General features: G+C 47.4%; 1 long non-coding RNA gene across 1 annotated transcript in view; it reads left to right on the forward strand.

Moving 5' to 3' along the window:
* Window positions 1–2,038: 2,038 nt before the first annotated feature.
* LOC134911768 (uncharacterized) overlaps window positions 2,039–16,903 on the forward strand; it is a 39,524-nt gene continuing 24,659 nt past the window's right edge. The window contains exon 1 of the long non-coding RNA XR_010176830.1: window positions 2,039–2,149. This is a non-coding gene — a long non-coding RNA (uncharacterized LOC134911768). The remainder of the gene's footprint in view (window positions 2,150–16,903) is intronic.

The raw sequence follows: 16,903 nt of genomic DNA on the forward strand, positions 1-16,903 counted from the left end.
GCGATGGATGGGGGAGGGGTTCCGGAGGTGCTGCGGGTGAGGAAGGGGCGGGTGGGGTAGAGGGTCTGAAGGTGCCGCAGGTGGGGGAGGGGCAGGTAGGGGGGTGCAGGTTCAGAGGCGCTGTGGAGGGTAAAGGGGTGGGTGTGTGGGTGTCACGGGTGGGGTAGGGGGCCAGGAGGCGATGCAGGTGGAGGAGGGGCGGGTGCGGGGTTTTCGCGGATGGGGGAGGGGGTCTAGGGGCTCTGTGGGTGGTGTAGGGGCGGGTGCGAGGTTCCTGTGGGTGGTGAAGGGGCGGGTGCGGTGGTGGTGTGGATGGGGGAGGGGCACTGTATATGCAGCCAACCATTCACACATGAGACACTGTCCACATACCCCATGCACGCACTATACCCCAGACAGCACACACACTGGAGCAACAGTAGTTGCTTGCTGCTTACTTGCTGCTGGTGCTGCTCCTGCTGTCCGGGTAACGGCGGCAGGGGCTCAGAGACGGGGTCGTGGCTAGTCTGCAGCAGGTGATGAGAGGGAGCGTGCCGCCCAGTGACAGTGGGTGCGCCTCTGGTGGCTGACAGTGAGAGGGGATTCGGGGAGGAGCGGTGGCCGCGGCTGCAGCGGTGGGAGGCGGCCTCAATCTGTGGCCGTGCTCAGCCGCCCTCCTAACCGCAGCACAGGATCCGTGCAGGTGTGCTACAGAGCATCCCCAGCTCCCTCCATACAGCGGGTACGGGGTGGGGGGGGGTTGAGGCCGGGAGCGGATCTGTGTCAGGTGCTTGGCAGCGTAGTGTCCGGTAGCGTCTTGCTGTGTGAGCAGGGACCCAGCAGGTGTCAATCATTTCACTGCTAGCTGCAGGGGTGGCCAATCACAGCGCGGCCTTCCGCCAACTGTCCAATGGTTGGCGGGGGGAGGGGCGGGGTTTGGACGGAGCTTTCACCTGCTCAGCTGGCGCTGCTGCTGTCTCCGCACAATCTCCTGCACTCACTCACTAATTATATCTATTTTGCCTAGTATTCAGCTATTATCGATATATCCTCCTCTCCCATGTATTATCCTACTCTCCTATATCTCCTATATATTAGGGCAGATCTGTGACTTGTCTCCGCCCAGCATTGTGACTCCACCCAGCATTAGCAAATGAGTCACAAAGTCACAGATCTGGGCTAATATATAGGAGATGAAACAATTATCCAACCTCCCAGTTTATCAATTAAGACCTGAGGGTAACCTGGAACCAATATTAACATATCATAGATGTCATTTGTTACCAATTGCCCAGGATATATGATGGGAAATAGAGGAGATTAATCCTAGGGGATTTAGAGAGGTTTCCCCTTCTGAAGGGTTAGCAGCAGTCAAGCCGAAGGAAGATGTTAATGATAAGCCCACTGAAGCTGATAATTCCGATGCTTATCTAGAGACAGGGTACTACTATAAGGACCCTATTCCTGTCGTGAATGTGGAAACACAGGAGAGTGGGTATAATAATGACCCCTCACTGGTCAAGGATTCTTGGGAAGATTGGGAGGTGGATGAGATAAGGGAACAGCAGAGGACCCAACGACCCCTCGCCTCCAAAGGGAACGTAGACCCCCAAACATACTTACCTATGATCAGTTGGGAATTCCCACCGAAATTCCATTAGTGTTGCATCCAGGATTGGTGATGTCATGGCCATACTTTGGATATGTTATGTAAAGATATTCTGGTTATGGAGTGAATAATATTTGATCCTAGTGGCGATCTCCACTTCTATTGACAGTGGAATCTCCAGGGGGAGAGTGTAATGCATTGTCGGAAGGGATTATCAGGCCATGGCCTGTATGTAGTGTATATCCTATATCCTGTAACTGTAAACATAATAAGTATGGTGACTGGTATGTTTTAGATATTTTAGAGCCTCTTAAAGGAGCGTGTGTAAAGGGGTGCTGGCTGGCTAGAGACCACTCGTGCTGGCTCGTGCTGATAGGAGGAGGAGGGGCCCCCGCGAGCAGGGAGGAAGGTGGCAGTTGGAAAGAGCGGTTGGTGTCGCTGCAGCTGGAGTGAGAGGGGAGCAAGGCGCAGATACTGGGGGAGAGAAGGTGTCCGGTGCCGGTGTCTACGGGACTGGAGTAATCAGCACTGGTTGGAGGTGGCAGCGGCGTGGTGACAGAGGTTGGTGCACCGACCCAGGGTCCTCCAGAGGCAAGCAAGTGGCAGAAAGCGAGGAGTGAGTGAGGGCTGGTGACAGAAGAGAGGCAGCGATACTGTAGGGATTGGAATAAGTGATTACTGGTGTCAGCGTCTGGCCAGAGCTGGTGAGCAGCACTGCTTTTGTGATCCAAAGGTGGCTGTGAGGGGATAATTGGAACGCTTGGGGGAGGAGGCATGTCCCGGCCAAGAGGTGCAGCTATGGGGTGTGACAGGAGAGGAGTATGCACCCTCAGAGCTATTTGGCTTGGCTGGCATAGTGTGAGCACTACTATACGGCTTTCAAGGCAATTCCAGCTAGAGATGAGCGGGTTCGGTTCCTCGGAATCCGAACCCGCCCGAACTTCAGGTTTTTTTACACGGGGCCGAGCGACTCGGATCTTCCCGCCTTGCTCGGTTAACCCGAGCGCGCCCGAACGTCATCATCCCGCTGTCGGATTCTCGCGAGGCTCGGATTCTATCGCGAGACTCGGATTCTATATAAGGAGCCGCGCGTCGCCGCCATTTTCACACGTGCATTGAGATTGATAGGGAGAGGACGTGGCTGGCGTCCTCTCCGTTTATAGAGAAGAGAGTGAGACTAGAGTAGAGAGAGACACAGTATTTACTTTGGTAATTTTGGGGAGCATTAGGAGGAGTACTACTACTTGCTGAAGTGATAGTGTGACTGTATATCTGACTTGTGGGGGAGACAGTGGGGAGCAGTTAGAGTCTGAGAGCAGGAGTACATATTTTAACGTACAGTGCACACTTTTGCTGCCAGAGTGCCACACTGCCATTGTGACCACACTGACCACCAGTATATATTGTGATTGTCTGCTAAGGAGTACTACTTGCAAGTTGCTGATAGTGTGACCAGTGACCTGACCACCAGTTTAATTAATCACCACCAGTTTAATATATATATATATATATATATATATATAATTGTATATAATATATATATAATTGTATACCACCTACCCGTGTTTTTTTTCTTTCTTTCTTCTTGATACATACTACTATAGTAGCTTACTGTAGCAGTCTGCGGTGCTGCTGAGCTGAAAGTGTCCAGCAGGTCCGTCATCAGTCATTACATAATAAATATATATACCTGTCCGACTGCAGTACTAGTGATATTATATATATATATATATATCAATTTCATCTCATTATCATCCAGTCTATATTAGCAGCAGACACAGTACGGTAGTCCACGGCTGTAGCTACCTCTGTGTCGGCAGTCGCTCGTCCATCCATAATTGTATACCACCTACCCGTGGTTTTTTTTTTTCTTTCTTCTTGATACATACTACTATAGTAGCTTACTGTAGCAGTCTGCGGTGCTGCTGAGCTGACAGTGTCCAGCAGGTCCGTCATCAGTCATTACATAATAAATATATATACCTGTCCGGCTGCAGTACTAGTGATATTATATATATATATATATATATATATATATATTAATTTCATCTCATTATCATCCAGTCTATATTAGCAGCAGACACAGTACGGTAGTCCACGGCTGTAGCTACCTCTGTGTCGGCAGTCGCTCGTCCATCCATAATTGTATACCACCTACCCGTGGTTTTTTTTTTCTTTCTTCTTGATACATACTACTATAGTAGCTTACTGTAGCAGTCTGCGGTGCTGCTGAGCTGACAGTGTCCAGCAGGTCCGTCATCAGTCATTACATAATAAATATATATACCTGTCCGGCTGCAGTACTAGTGATATTATATATATATATATTAATTTCATCTCATTATCATCCAGTCTATATTAGCAGCAGACACAGTACGGTAGTCCACGGCTGTAGCTACCTCTGTGTCGGCAGTCGCTCGTCCATCCATAATTGTATACCACCTACCCGTGTTTTTTTTTTTCTTTCTTCTTGATACATACTACTATAGTAGCTTACTGTAGCAGTCTGCGGTGCTGCTGAGCTGACAGTGTCCAGCAGGTCCGTCATCAGTCATTACATAATAAATATATATACCTGTCCGGCTGCAGTACTAGTGATATTATATATATATATATATTAATTTCATCTCATTATCATCCAGTCTATATTAGCAGCAGACACAGTACGGTAGTCCACGGCTGTAGCTACCTCTGTGTCGGCAGTCGCTCGTCCATCCATAATTGTATACCACCTACCCGTGGTTTTTCTTTTTCTTTCTTCTTGATACATACTACTATAGTAGCTTACTGTAGCAGTCTGCGGTGCTGCTGAGCTGACAGTGTCCAGCAGGTCCGTCATCAGTCATTACATAATAAATATATATACCTGTCCGGCTGCAGTACTAGTGATATTATATATATATATTAATTTCATCTCATTATCATCCAGTCTATATTAGCAGCAGACACAGTACGGTAGTCCACAGCTGTAGCTACCTCTGTGTCGGCAGTCGCTCGTCCATCCATAATTGTATACCACCTACCCGTGGTTTTTTTTTTTTCTTTCTTCTTGATACATACTACTATAGTAGCTTACTGTAGCAGTCTGCGGTGCTGCTGAGCTGACAGTGTCCAGCAGGTCCGTCATCAGTCACTACATAATAAATATATATACCTGTCCGGCTGCAGTACTAGTGATATTATATATATATATATATATATATATATATTAATTTCATCTCATTATCATCCAGTCTATATTAGCAGCAGAAACAGTACGGTAGTCCACGGCTGCAGCTACCTCTGTGTCGGCAGTCGCTCGTCCATCCATAAGTGTACTAGTATCCATCCATCTCTATTGTTTACCTGAGGTGCCTTTTAGTTGTGCCTGTTAAAATACGGAGAACAAAAATGTTGAGGTTCCAAAATTAGGGAAAGATCAAGATCCACTTCCACCTCGTGCTGAAGCTGCTGCCACTAGTCATGGCCGAGACGATGAAATGCCAGCAACGTCGTCTGCCAAGGCCGATGCCCAATGTCATAGTACAGAGCATGTAAAATCCAAAACACCAAATATCAGTAAAAAAAGGACTCCAAAATCTAAAATAAAATTGTCAGAGGAGAAGCGTAAACTTGCCAATATGCCATTTACCACACGGAGTGGCAAGGAACGGCTGAGGCCCTGGCCTATGTTCATGGCTAGTGGTTCAGCTTCACATGAGGATGGAAGCACTCAGCCTCTCGCTAGAAAAATGAAAAGACTCAAGCTGGCAAAAGCACCGCAAAGAACTGTGCGTTCTTCGAAATCCCAAATCCACAAGGAGAGTCCAATTGTGTCGGTTGCGATGCCTGACCTTCCCAACACTGGACGTGAAGAGCATGCGCCTTCCACCATTTGCACGCCCCCTGCAAGTGCTGGAAGGAGCACCCGCAGTCCAGTTCCTGATAGTCAGATTGAAGATGTCAGTGTTGAAGTACACCAGGATGAGGAGGATATGGGTGTTGCTGGCGCTGGGGAGGAAATTGACAAGGAGGATTCTGATGGTGAGGTGGTTTGTTTAAGTCAGGCACCCGGGGAGACACCTGTTGTCTGTGGGAGGAATATGGCCGTTGACATGCCTGGTGAAAATACCAAAAAAATCAGCTCTTCGGTGTGGAAGTATTTCAACAGAAATGCGGACAACATTTGTCAAGCCGTGTGTTGCCTTTGTCAAGCTGTAATAAGTAGGGGTAAGGACGTTAACTACCTCGGAACATCCTCCCTTATACGTCACCTGCAGCGCATTCATAATAAGTCAGTGACAAGTTCAAAAACTTTGGGCGACAGCGGAAGCAGTCCACTGACCAGTAAATCCCTTCCTCTTGTAACCAAGCTCACGCAAACCACCCCACCAACTCCCTCAGTGTCAATTTCCTCCTTCCCCAGGAATGCCAATAGTCCTGCAGGCCATGTCACTGGCAATTCTGACGATTCCTCTCCTGCCTGGGATTCCTCCAATGCATCCTTGCGTATAACGCCTACTGCTGCTGGCGCTGCTGTTGTTGCTGCTGGGAGTCGATGGTCATCCCAGAGGGGAAATCGTAAGACCACTTTTACTACTTCCACCAAGCAATTGACTGTCCAACAGTCCTTTGCGAGGAAGATGAAATATCACAGCAGTCATCCTGCTGCAAAGCGGATAACTGAGGCCTTGACAACTATGTTGGTGTTAGACGTGCGTCCGGTATCCGCCGTTAGTTCACAGGGAACTAGACAATTTCTTGAGGTAGTGTGCCCCCGTTACCAAATACCATCTAGGTTCCACTTCTCTAGGCAGGCGATACCGAGAATGTACACGGACGTCAGAAAAAGACTCACCAGTGTCCTAAAAAATGCAGTTGTACCCAATGTCCACTTAACCATGGACATGTGGACAAGTGGAGCAGGGCAGGGTCAGGACTATATGACTGTGACAGCCCACTGGGTAGATGTATGGACTCCCGCCGCAAGAACAGCAGCGGCGGCACCAGTAGCAGCATCTCGCAAACGCCAACTCTTTCCTAGGCAGGCTACGCTTTGCATCACCGGTTTCCAGAATACGCACACAGCTGAAAACCTCTTACGGCAACTGAGGAAGATCATCGCGGAATGGCTTACCCCAATTGGACTCTCCTGTGGATTTGTGGCATCGGACAACGCCAGCAATATTGTGTGTGCATTAAATATGGGCAAATTCCAGCACGTCCCATGTTTTGCACATACCTTGAATTTGGTGGTGCAGAATTTTTAAAAAAATGACAGGGGCGTGCAAGAGATGCTGTCGGTGGCCAGAAGAATTGCGGGACACTTTCGGCGTACAGGCACCACGTACAGAAGACTGGAGCAACAACAAAAACGCCTGAACCTGCCCTGCCATCATCTGAAGCAAGAAGTGGTAACGAGGTGGAATTCAACCCTATATATGCTTCAGAGGTTGGAGGAGCAGCAAAAGGCCATTTAAGCCTATACAATTCAGCACGATATAGGAGGTGGAATGCACCTGTCTCAAGCGCAGTGGAGAATGATTTCAACGTTGTGCAAGGTTCTGCTGCCCTTTGAACTTGCCACACGTGAAGTCAGTTCAGACACTGCCAGCCTGAGTCAGGTCATTCCCCTCATCAGGCTTTTGCAGAAGAAGCTGGAGACATTGAAGGAGGAGCTAACACGGAGCGATTCCGCTAGGCATGTGGGACTTGTGGATGGAGCCCTTAATTCGCTTAACAAGGATTCACGGGTGGTCAATCTGTTGAAATCAGAGCACTACATTTTGGCCACCGTGCTCGATCCTAGATTTAAAACCTACCTTGGATCTCTCTTTCTGGCAGACACAAGTCTGCTGGGGTTCAAAGACCTACTGGTGAGAAAATTGTCAAGTCAAGCGGAACGCGACCTGTCAACATCTCCTCCTTCACATTCTCCCGCAACTGGGGGTGCGAGGAAAAGGCTCAGAATTCCGAGCCCACCCGCTGGCGGTGATGCAGGGCAGTCTGGAGCGACTGCTGATGCTGACATCTGGTCCGGACTGAAGGACCTGACAACGATTACGGACATGTCGTCTACTGTCACTGCATATGATTCTCTCCCCATTGAAAGAATGGTGGAGGATTATATGAGTGACCGCATCCAAGTAGGCACGTCACACAGTCCGTACTTATACTGGCAGGAAAAAGAGGCAATTTGGAGGCCCTTGCACAAACTGGCTTTATTCTACCTAAGTTGCCCTCCCACAAGTGTGTACTCCGAAAGAGTGTTTAGTGCCGCCGCTCACCTTGTCAGCAATCGGCGTACGAGGTTACTTCCAGAAAATGTGGAGAAGATGATGTTCATTAAAATGAATTATAATCAATTCCTCCGTGGAGACATTGACCAGCAGCAATTGCCTCCACAAAGTACACAGGGAGCTGAGATGGTGGATTCCAGTGGGGACGAATTGATAATCTGTGAGGAGGGGGATGTACACGGTGATATATCGGAGGATGATGATGAGGTGGACATCTTGCCTCTGTAGAGCCAGTTTGTGCAAGGAGAGATTAATTGCTTCTTTTTTGGTGGGGGTCCAAACCAACCCGTCATTTCAGTCACAGTCGTGTGGCAGACCCTGTCACTGAAATGATGGGTTGGTTAAAGTGTGCATGTCCTGTTTATACAACATAAGGGTGGGTGGGAGGGCCCAAGGACAATTCCATCTTGCACCTCTTTTTTCTTTTTTTCTTCTTTGCGTCATGTGCTGTTTGGGGAGTGTTTTTTGGAAGGGCCATCCTGCGTGACACTGCAGTGCCACTCCTAGATGGGCCCGGTGTTTGTGTCGGCCACTAGGGTCGCTTATCTTACTCACACAGCTACCTCATTGCGCCTCTTTTTTTCTTTGCGTCATGTGCTGTTTGGGGAGTGTTTTTTGGAAGGGCCATCCTGCGTGACACTGCAGTGCCACTCCTAGATGAGCCAGGTGTTTGTGTCGGCCACTAGGGTCGCTTATCTTACTCACACAGCTACCTCATTGCGCCTCTTTTTTTCTTTGCGTCATGTGCTGTTTGGGGAGTGTTTCTTGGAAGGGCCATCCTGCGTGACACTGCAGTGCCACTCCTAGATGGGCCAGGTGTTTGTGTCTGCCACTAGGGTCGCTTATCTTTCTCACACAGCTACCTCATTGCGCCTCTTTTTTTCTTTGCGTCATGTGCTGTTTGGGGAGTGTTTTTTGGAAGGGCCATCCTGCGTGACACTGCAGTGCCACTCCTAGATGGGCCAGGTGTTTGTGTCGGCCACTAGGGTCGCTTATCTTACTCACACAGCTACCTCATTGCGCCTCTTTTTTTCTTTGCGTCATGTGCTGTTTGGGGAGTGTTTTTTGGAAGGGCCATCCTGCGTGACACTGCAGTGCCACTCCTAGATGGGCCAGGTGTTTGTGTCGGCCACTAGGGTCGCTTATCTTAATCACACAGCTACCTCATTGCGCCTCTTTTTTTCTTTGCGTCATGTGCTGTTTGGGGAGTGTTTCTTGGAAGGGCCATCCTGCGTGACACTGCAGTGCCACTCCTAGATGGGCCAGGTGTTTGTGTCGGCCACTAGGGTCGCTTATCTTACTCACACAGCTACCTCATTGCGCCTCTTTTTTTCTTTGCGTCATGTGCTGTTTGGGGAGTCTTTTTTGGAAGGGCCATCCTGCGTGACACTGCAGTGCCACTCCTAGATGGGCCAGGTGTTTGTGTCGGCCACTAGGGTCGCTTAGCTTAGTCATCCAGCGACCTCGGTGCAAATTTTAGGACTACAAATAATATTGTGAGGTGTGAGGTATTCAGAATAGACTGAAAATGAGTGGAAATTATGGTTTTTGAGGTTAATAATACTTTGGGGTCAAAATGACCCCCAAATTCTATGATTTAAGCTGTTTTTAGTGTTTTTTGAAAAAAACACCCGAATCCAAAACACACCCGAATCCGACAAAAAAAATTCGGTGAGGTTGTGCCAAAACGCGGTCGAACCCAAAACACGGCCGCGGAACCGAACCCAAAACCAAAACACAAAACCCGAAAAATTTCAAGTGCACATCTCTAATTCCAGCACCTGCAGCCTTGATTAGAGGCTATATTTGCTGTATTTCACCAGTCCCTGATATTTCTCGCTCCCTCAGCCACTGATAATTCTGCATACTACACAGATAGAGACTGGCAACAGCACAGCCCAGGTGTTGAAGGAGTATCAAGGAGGGGCTCCTGTCTACAAGTAGCAGCCTCTATACCCATAGTAGTAAACTATACACTAAGCCCCACTGCCGCTTCGGAACAGGAGGAAGGGGACTGTTTTAGGGACTATCAGCTAAATACTGTTTAATTTGCATGTATATATATATATATATATATATATATATATATATATATACACAGTATATATGTGTGTGTGTGTGTGTGTGTGTGTGTGTGTGTGTGTGTGTGTGTGTGTGTTGGATTCCACACCCAGTCTATGAATAAGGTCCTTTAATTAACTGAACAGACTTGAATTGGGGGGAAACGGTCACAGTTACTTAATTAACCTGCTGAGTTAAAACATAGCAGCTCCCCAATGATCGTGCAGAATAACTGACCCACAGGTATTATTGCCCAATACACTTCCCAGGCAGATACTACATGCACATAAAAAGCGATTGCTCATAGCAGGAGGTCCTGTGGATTACAATTGCTCTCAGCCAATGGACAAGCTCGTCAACTAATCTGTTAGACTTACCTCATCTTGTTAATATGGAGGTGTGTCACATTTGTTATCTACCCCCTACCGGTGGCTTAAGGGGGGTACACACGTAGCGATAATCTAAGCAATCTGACTAGATTGCTTAGATTTTCAGCAAGATCGCTCCGTGTGCAGCACTAACAGCGATAGCGATGCGCAGCCCCGCGCATCGCTATCGCTGGTGCTAGATTGGCCTGCATGCAGGCCAATCTAGCAGGTCGCTCACTTCACCCGCTGGGTGAAGTGAGCGGCCCCTCCGTCTCCCCCGCACGCTCAGCACACATCGCGCTGTGCTGAGCGCCGGGAGAGATGTGTGCTGAGCGGTTCGCTCAGCACACATCTCTCCTGCATCGGCCAGTCTATATGGGCCTTTAGTGATAGGACAGCACTGACTTGTCATGCCCTGCTGAACTACCCCGACATACTGTGGAGAAAAAACACCTTGTGTAGCAGCACGGTCGTATTCCACGAGACAGTGGAGAGAGGATTTCACAAGTTGCAGTGTTCTTTGTAAGATAGTAGACTAAATTCAGGAAAATACCCATCCAGTGGGTGACCGCAGTGTGTTAATGGTATTAGAATACCCGGGTATTCACTGTTATGAGTACATGTATTTGTATAAACTGATTTTTTCCCTTTCATGGTGCCAAGGTAATTTTTGTGTACTGCATGCACTATACTTTGTATAGGACTAGAAAGGGGCTTAGAGGGAAGGTGGGATAGGACCATTATTGTATTGTTATCACATATATATATATATATGTCTTGATACCTACTGTACCTTGAGATTAAAAATTAGATACTTACTTGAATCCTGAAAGCAATGTGAGATGGTTTATAACGTTCCTGTGAAAGAGACACAAAGGTAGGGTAATTTAACGTATATCGCTAACCCTCTTAGGGAGAAGCACAAGAGCTTAATAAATATATAGGGATTTCCTAAGCGGGCCCATATAACTGATAGTAGCTTGGGTGGATGTACTTATAATACCATTCTCTCCTCACCAGATAGGGGAACTACCCATAAAAGTGGTTACATCTACCAGTGCTCTCTGCTTATCCCAGTAGCCTCTCACCAATCAGCTTTCTCTATTCTCTATTGAGGCCACGTGACTGGACTCAGGGCTGCAGTTAACTCCACCTGCATCAGCACTTCTCCTGCTGCTGCAGAGCTCCAAGAAAGGTCTCTTAAAGGGGCACACACACACAGTACCGGGGTGCCACAAGGTAGGGTACTAAGTAGTACCCAGGCCCAGATCTGATTGAGGGGCCCATTTGGGGCCAGGTCCCCCATCCTTAACGGGCAGAAGCAACTGCAGCTTTTCCACTCAGCTTAGCAGTGTGGCCAGGGAAGCGCTTAAAATACAATTTTTTCTGTATTTTTTTCAAAATGTGCATGGCCACACTGCCTGTGATTAGGCCACGCCCCCAAAAAAATACCTGGTCCCAGCCAAGCTCTCTACTGCCCTGGTTAAACCTACACAAAGATGCCCAATATAGGCCCTCATTCCGAGTTGATCACTAGCTGCTTTCGGTCGCACCATGGCGATTCGTTCAAAAAGCAGCATTTCTGCGCATGCGTATGGTGCGTAGTGCGCACGCGCGTCGTACTTTCACACAAAACTATGCAGTTTCACACAAGGTCTAGCGATGCTTTTCAGTCGCACTGCTGATCGGTGAGTGATTGACAGGAAGTGGGTGTTTCTGGGCGGAAACTGACCGTTTTCCGGGAGTGTGCTAAAAAACGCAGGCGTGTCAGTAGATAACGCAGGCATGCCTGGAGAAACGGGGGAGTGGCTGTCCAAACGCAGGGCGTGTTTGTAATATCAAAGCAGGAACTAAACTGTCTGCAGTGATCGCAAGGTAGGAGTAGGTTTGAAGCTGCTCAGAAACTGCATGAAAATTTTTACGAGCAGTTCTGCTAACCTTTCGATCGCACTTCTGCTAAGCTAAGATACACTCCCAGAGGGCGGCGGCCTAGCGTTTGCACTGCTGCTAAAAGCAGCTAGCGAGCGATCAACTTGGAATGAGGGCCATAGTGTGCAAATAGTCATGTATATACTCCACTAGTCATCGAGTTGTCTATACATGGTCGAGTCACAATATTATGACCACCAGCTAATAGCCAGAGTAACCGCTGTGTGCAGCACGGACAGCAGCTAGATGGGCTTAACTGTCATTTTAGACACACATCTGGTAGCCCTAAGGATCATTTGGACTGTGACTGGTGCACTATAGTGTGCCAGTCAGCCATTACGCACCTTCGTAGCTGACGATCACCTCTCAAATCAATGTCATCAATCGCTTGGGAATGCCTGAGTTTTTTCTGACACTCCCAGGTTACCACCCACAAATGTCCGCTCCCTGTCAATCAGCTTGTGAACGCCCGTGCGATTTAAATTATCACACCATCCTGTCGCTGTTTGGCGATACACCTGCGCATTGCGGTATATACGCAATCATTCGATAACCGCCCGCTGTGCGATTTCGCACAGCAGTGATCAGGTCTGAATCGGGCTTACATATACACTAAACAAATGGTGCAAAAAAGGTACAAATAGTCAATGAAACTCTGGGTATAAGAAATCCTTGTATCAGTAAACTGTTGTTACACAGAATATCAGAATTGCATCCATAGCGGTCCCAATAGGGCTAACCACAAAACAATCAGATGTCTGTAATGTCCAGATGGTATAGTGTAACGGGATACTGTATGTGCGTATACTTGCTGCAATGCACGCAAAACACAACACCCAAGTACAACACTGCCCCATACACTGATCTACAGGGCATCAAGAGACTACTTATGGCGCACAAGTTTTTTGACATTTTGTGCTTCCCTTTGAAGTTCTCCAACACAAAACATTTGGGACACACCACTGTCATTGGTTTATTTTTTCTTTAATGATAGTTGGAATACAATATATTCACTGTTATATGACTGAAATCTAATCTTGCCAGTCATTTTTCATTGTAAGAAATCCCCCTTTGTTCTGTAGGTATAACCTGTCACACATACTGTAGCATGTAGATGATGACTACAGCCCAGACGGCAAGCTCTGAAAAGTGATAGTTTGTTAATTACATCCTGCTTTCTGTCCTCATTTTTACTATAAAGCTGTGATGCATCATGCAGTATGTGTTAATTAACATGGAAACACATTGCAGATAACTATTTATCAAAATTTAATTGCACGTTATAAAATGTTGGTAACTGCTCCTAGGCTTCGGGGACAGTTCCACATTGGGGTAAATTTACTAAAGCTTCTAAAACAGAGAATTGGTTATATTGCCCATAGCATCCAATCAGATTCTGTCTATCATTTCTCTATTGCCTTTTAGAAAATGATAGACAGCATCTGATTGTATCTATATGTCTTTATTCTTAACAATGTCCCTATTTGCTTTTATACTTATAATCACTACTGCCCTTCTATTTCTGTAACTGCGAATGTCTGACCTTGTTTTTTCTTGTTTTTAAATGAAATGTTATAAAGACTGTCATGGTCATTCTATGCAGTAGATGAAGAAACATGTGTAATACATTTCTTTATTCAGTATTCATCGATTACTAGATTGTACTGTATGGAGGAATAGTGATAAAGGAATTTTCCACTTAACTGACGATTTATCTAGCTGAAAACCGCTCCAAAACTCTTGTAGGGTTTTTGTTTATGAGTAAATTAAGTGAAGAACATGACTTTAACCCTATCCCAAATGATTTTAGTTTAAAAATGATTTTAGGAAAAAAAAAAAAAAATTAGATTTTTTTTTTTAATATATATTTTTTTCAAACATCAAAACATCCATTGGGAACATCGCGACCATCGGGAACATAGCGACTATCGTGGCTTTAATTTTGAAAGCCGGGACAGCCTGCAGGTATGCAGGGGGAGTCTGGGGGTGGCTTGGGAGGGTTCATTTACTCTCCCCAGCGGCTGCCATTGTCTGCAGCTGCTGGAGGGGGGTGATCCTGCCGTGCTGACCAATCAGCAGTGATCGGCAGCACGGCAGACACAGAGGGAGAGTGCAGGGAGGCGGAGGGACCTTCCGGTCCTTCTGACAGCAGCAGCGGAGGGAAGTTTATCTTCCCTGCCACTGCCAACACTCTCTATCTGACTGGTCGCATCCTGTGCGACCAGGTCAGATAGAGCACTTGCAGGCATGTTCACATCTGATGCGACCATGCCAGGCAAGTGGTTAAATTAAGGTGTTTTGGCATCATCCTTCCGTCCACTAGTACTTTGGTGGGTATCTTTTCCCTAGGGCCGTGACCATTTTCTGAACTGTCACAGTACTTACGTAGAATAACTGCTGAGACTGAGGACCATTCCATAATCGGGTGTACTACAATATACCGGCGCACGGTATCCCGGTGCCCAGAATACCTGCGCTGGGGATCCTGGTGCTGGTATGCAGAGCGCCGGGATCTCAACAGCTGGGATATCGAGTGTCTCCCTCATAATCACATCATTATCTCACCGAGAGGTTAATGTATCAAGTAGTGAAATGAGCGGAGAAATGCACCAGTGAAAAAGTTTCCCACAGCAACCAATCGCCATCTATCTATCATTTGATAAGTGCTTTCTCAAGGTTGACTGGTTGCTATGGACAACTTCTCCACTGGTCCACTTCTCTACTCTTTTCACTGCTTGTTAAAGCAAATGCCATATCTTATCCGAGCATCAAAGGAGGGAGGGAAACAGAGGCAAGGTTACTAAGGACAGCTGACAGCTTATTGCCATTTCCAGATACTCCCTCTGTTTGCCAGTATCCTTACTCACCTTAAGGGGTTTATTTACTAAATGGTATATCTTCAAAGCTACGGATTATTGGCATGGACCAGCAGAATTTAAAATAGCAATACTGCGGGTGGGACAGAATCTGGTACATATGCAGAAGCTATTGCAACAGTTTAAGCATAGTATCAAAAAGCAGTTTGACAGTTGTGCAGTTGATTACTCATGGAATTAGTCCAAGTCCTTAACTATGTGTACCGGGTAAGAGAAGGAGGAGAAGGGTGGGGGAAAGGTGGGCAAATTGGGAGGTTAGTAAGGGATAAATAGGGCACGTAGGAATGGAAAAAGAGATAAAGAAGTTCATAGAGGAACTGAAGGACCATGAAATTGGCAAGTGGAAAAGGAGAAGGGTTTGTCATGTCTCATAATGGTCAATTCATGTTCCCCAAACATTGTGAAATGAGAGGGTGATTCCCAGGGTTCTGGATTTGGATATACCCAAAGGGTGGTTGGGTGCATGGTTGTCAGGAGTGCTGGATGTAAGAAACAAGGTGTCCAGATATGGCTCTTTCTCAAAAGTTGCAAAGTGGGTGAATCCCAGGGGGAGACTGTGGGCAAATGAACTGGACTTGAATTGGCTAATGAACTGGAACCAGCAATTGGTAAGGACTCCTATGTACAACCAGTAATGCTTTAGATGCCGGACTGGATCTAGAAATGCTTCAGGTGCTGGGCTGGGTTCTGGCTGTTGGTACTGAAACTGGGCTGGAACTGGTAATGGTTCAAGTGCCAGACTGGGACCAGCTGATTGTTTGGCACATGGGCTTGAAGCAGTAATACTTCAAGTGCCAGGCTGGGCCCGGCTGATGGTACTCACACTGGGCTGGAACTGGTAATGCTTCAGGTGTTGAGCTGGAACTGGCTGTTGGTACTGAAACTGAGCTGGAACCAATAAGGCTTCAGGTGCTGGACTTGAACCGGCTGATGGTACTAAAACCGGACTGGAATTGGTAATGTTTCAGGTGCGAGGCTGGGATCAGCTGAAGGTAGACAGGTGTAATAGCACTGCAGGTTCCATTGTGACTGAAACCTCTCTAGTAATTTCAGTCACAATGGAACCTGCAGTGCTGCAGAGATGATGATGTAGAAAGGCACTGAATGGAAAGATTAGGCTGGCTGGGAGCAGTAGTTCCACAGGTACAGAGAACTGGTGACTGGAAACACAGGAGACTACTAGGGATCAGCTGGAACCAAGGGAATACCAGTGAATAGATCAGGAATCTGACAAATGACCACCAATGATCAGGAGCCTAGGGAAGTGGCAGGTAGATTAATGTTGTTTAGACATAAGCTGGTGCCTCTGCTGCCCTTTTTATAAATTTATCTGCAATGGGACTGGTGGAGGATATCTCCTGAGTGAAAGCTGGATTCCCATTAATGGCTCAGCGGTCAGCTGACTGGATCCATCCACCCAGCGCCTGGAGCCAACAGGACTGCCGCGGGAACCCGAAAACCCCTGGGTGGCCTGAGTACCTTACAGCGACCAGCCGCAACTTCTCCACGGAACCTCCACCAGGATAGAGCAACACAGCACAGAGGTGAGTACCTGCATGCTGCCGCCTGAGTCCTGATATCAATCATGATGGTTACTGGTTATATGTTCCAGCTTGTATGCCACCCATACTTTCTTAACTCTCAGTCAGTCGCAGCTGGCCTGACAGGCGCAGCAAAGCTGTTCTCGCATCCCTCTCCGCCCCGAGGTGGCGCCCGGGGGCCTGTCCCTCCTAGTACCTTCCTATGTCTAGGTGCTGTTTGAAACCCCCCAGTCAGATTTCCCGCCGCCTGCGTGGAGTGTAG

This window comes from Pseudophryne corroboree, chromosome 4, assembly GCF_028390025.1.
Source record: "Pseudophryne corroboree isolate aPseCor3 chromosome 4, aPseCor3.hap2, whole genome shotgun sequence".
NCBI classification, from domain to species: Eukaryota; Metazoa; Chordata; class Amphibia; order Anura; family Myobatrachidae; genus Pseudophryne; species Pseudophryne corroboree.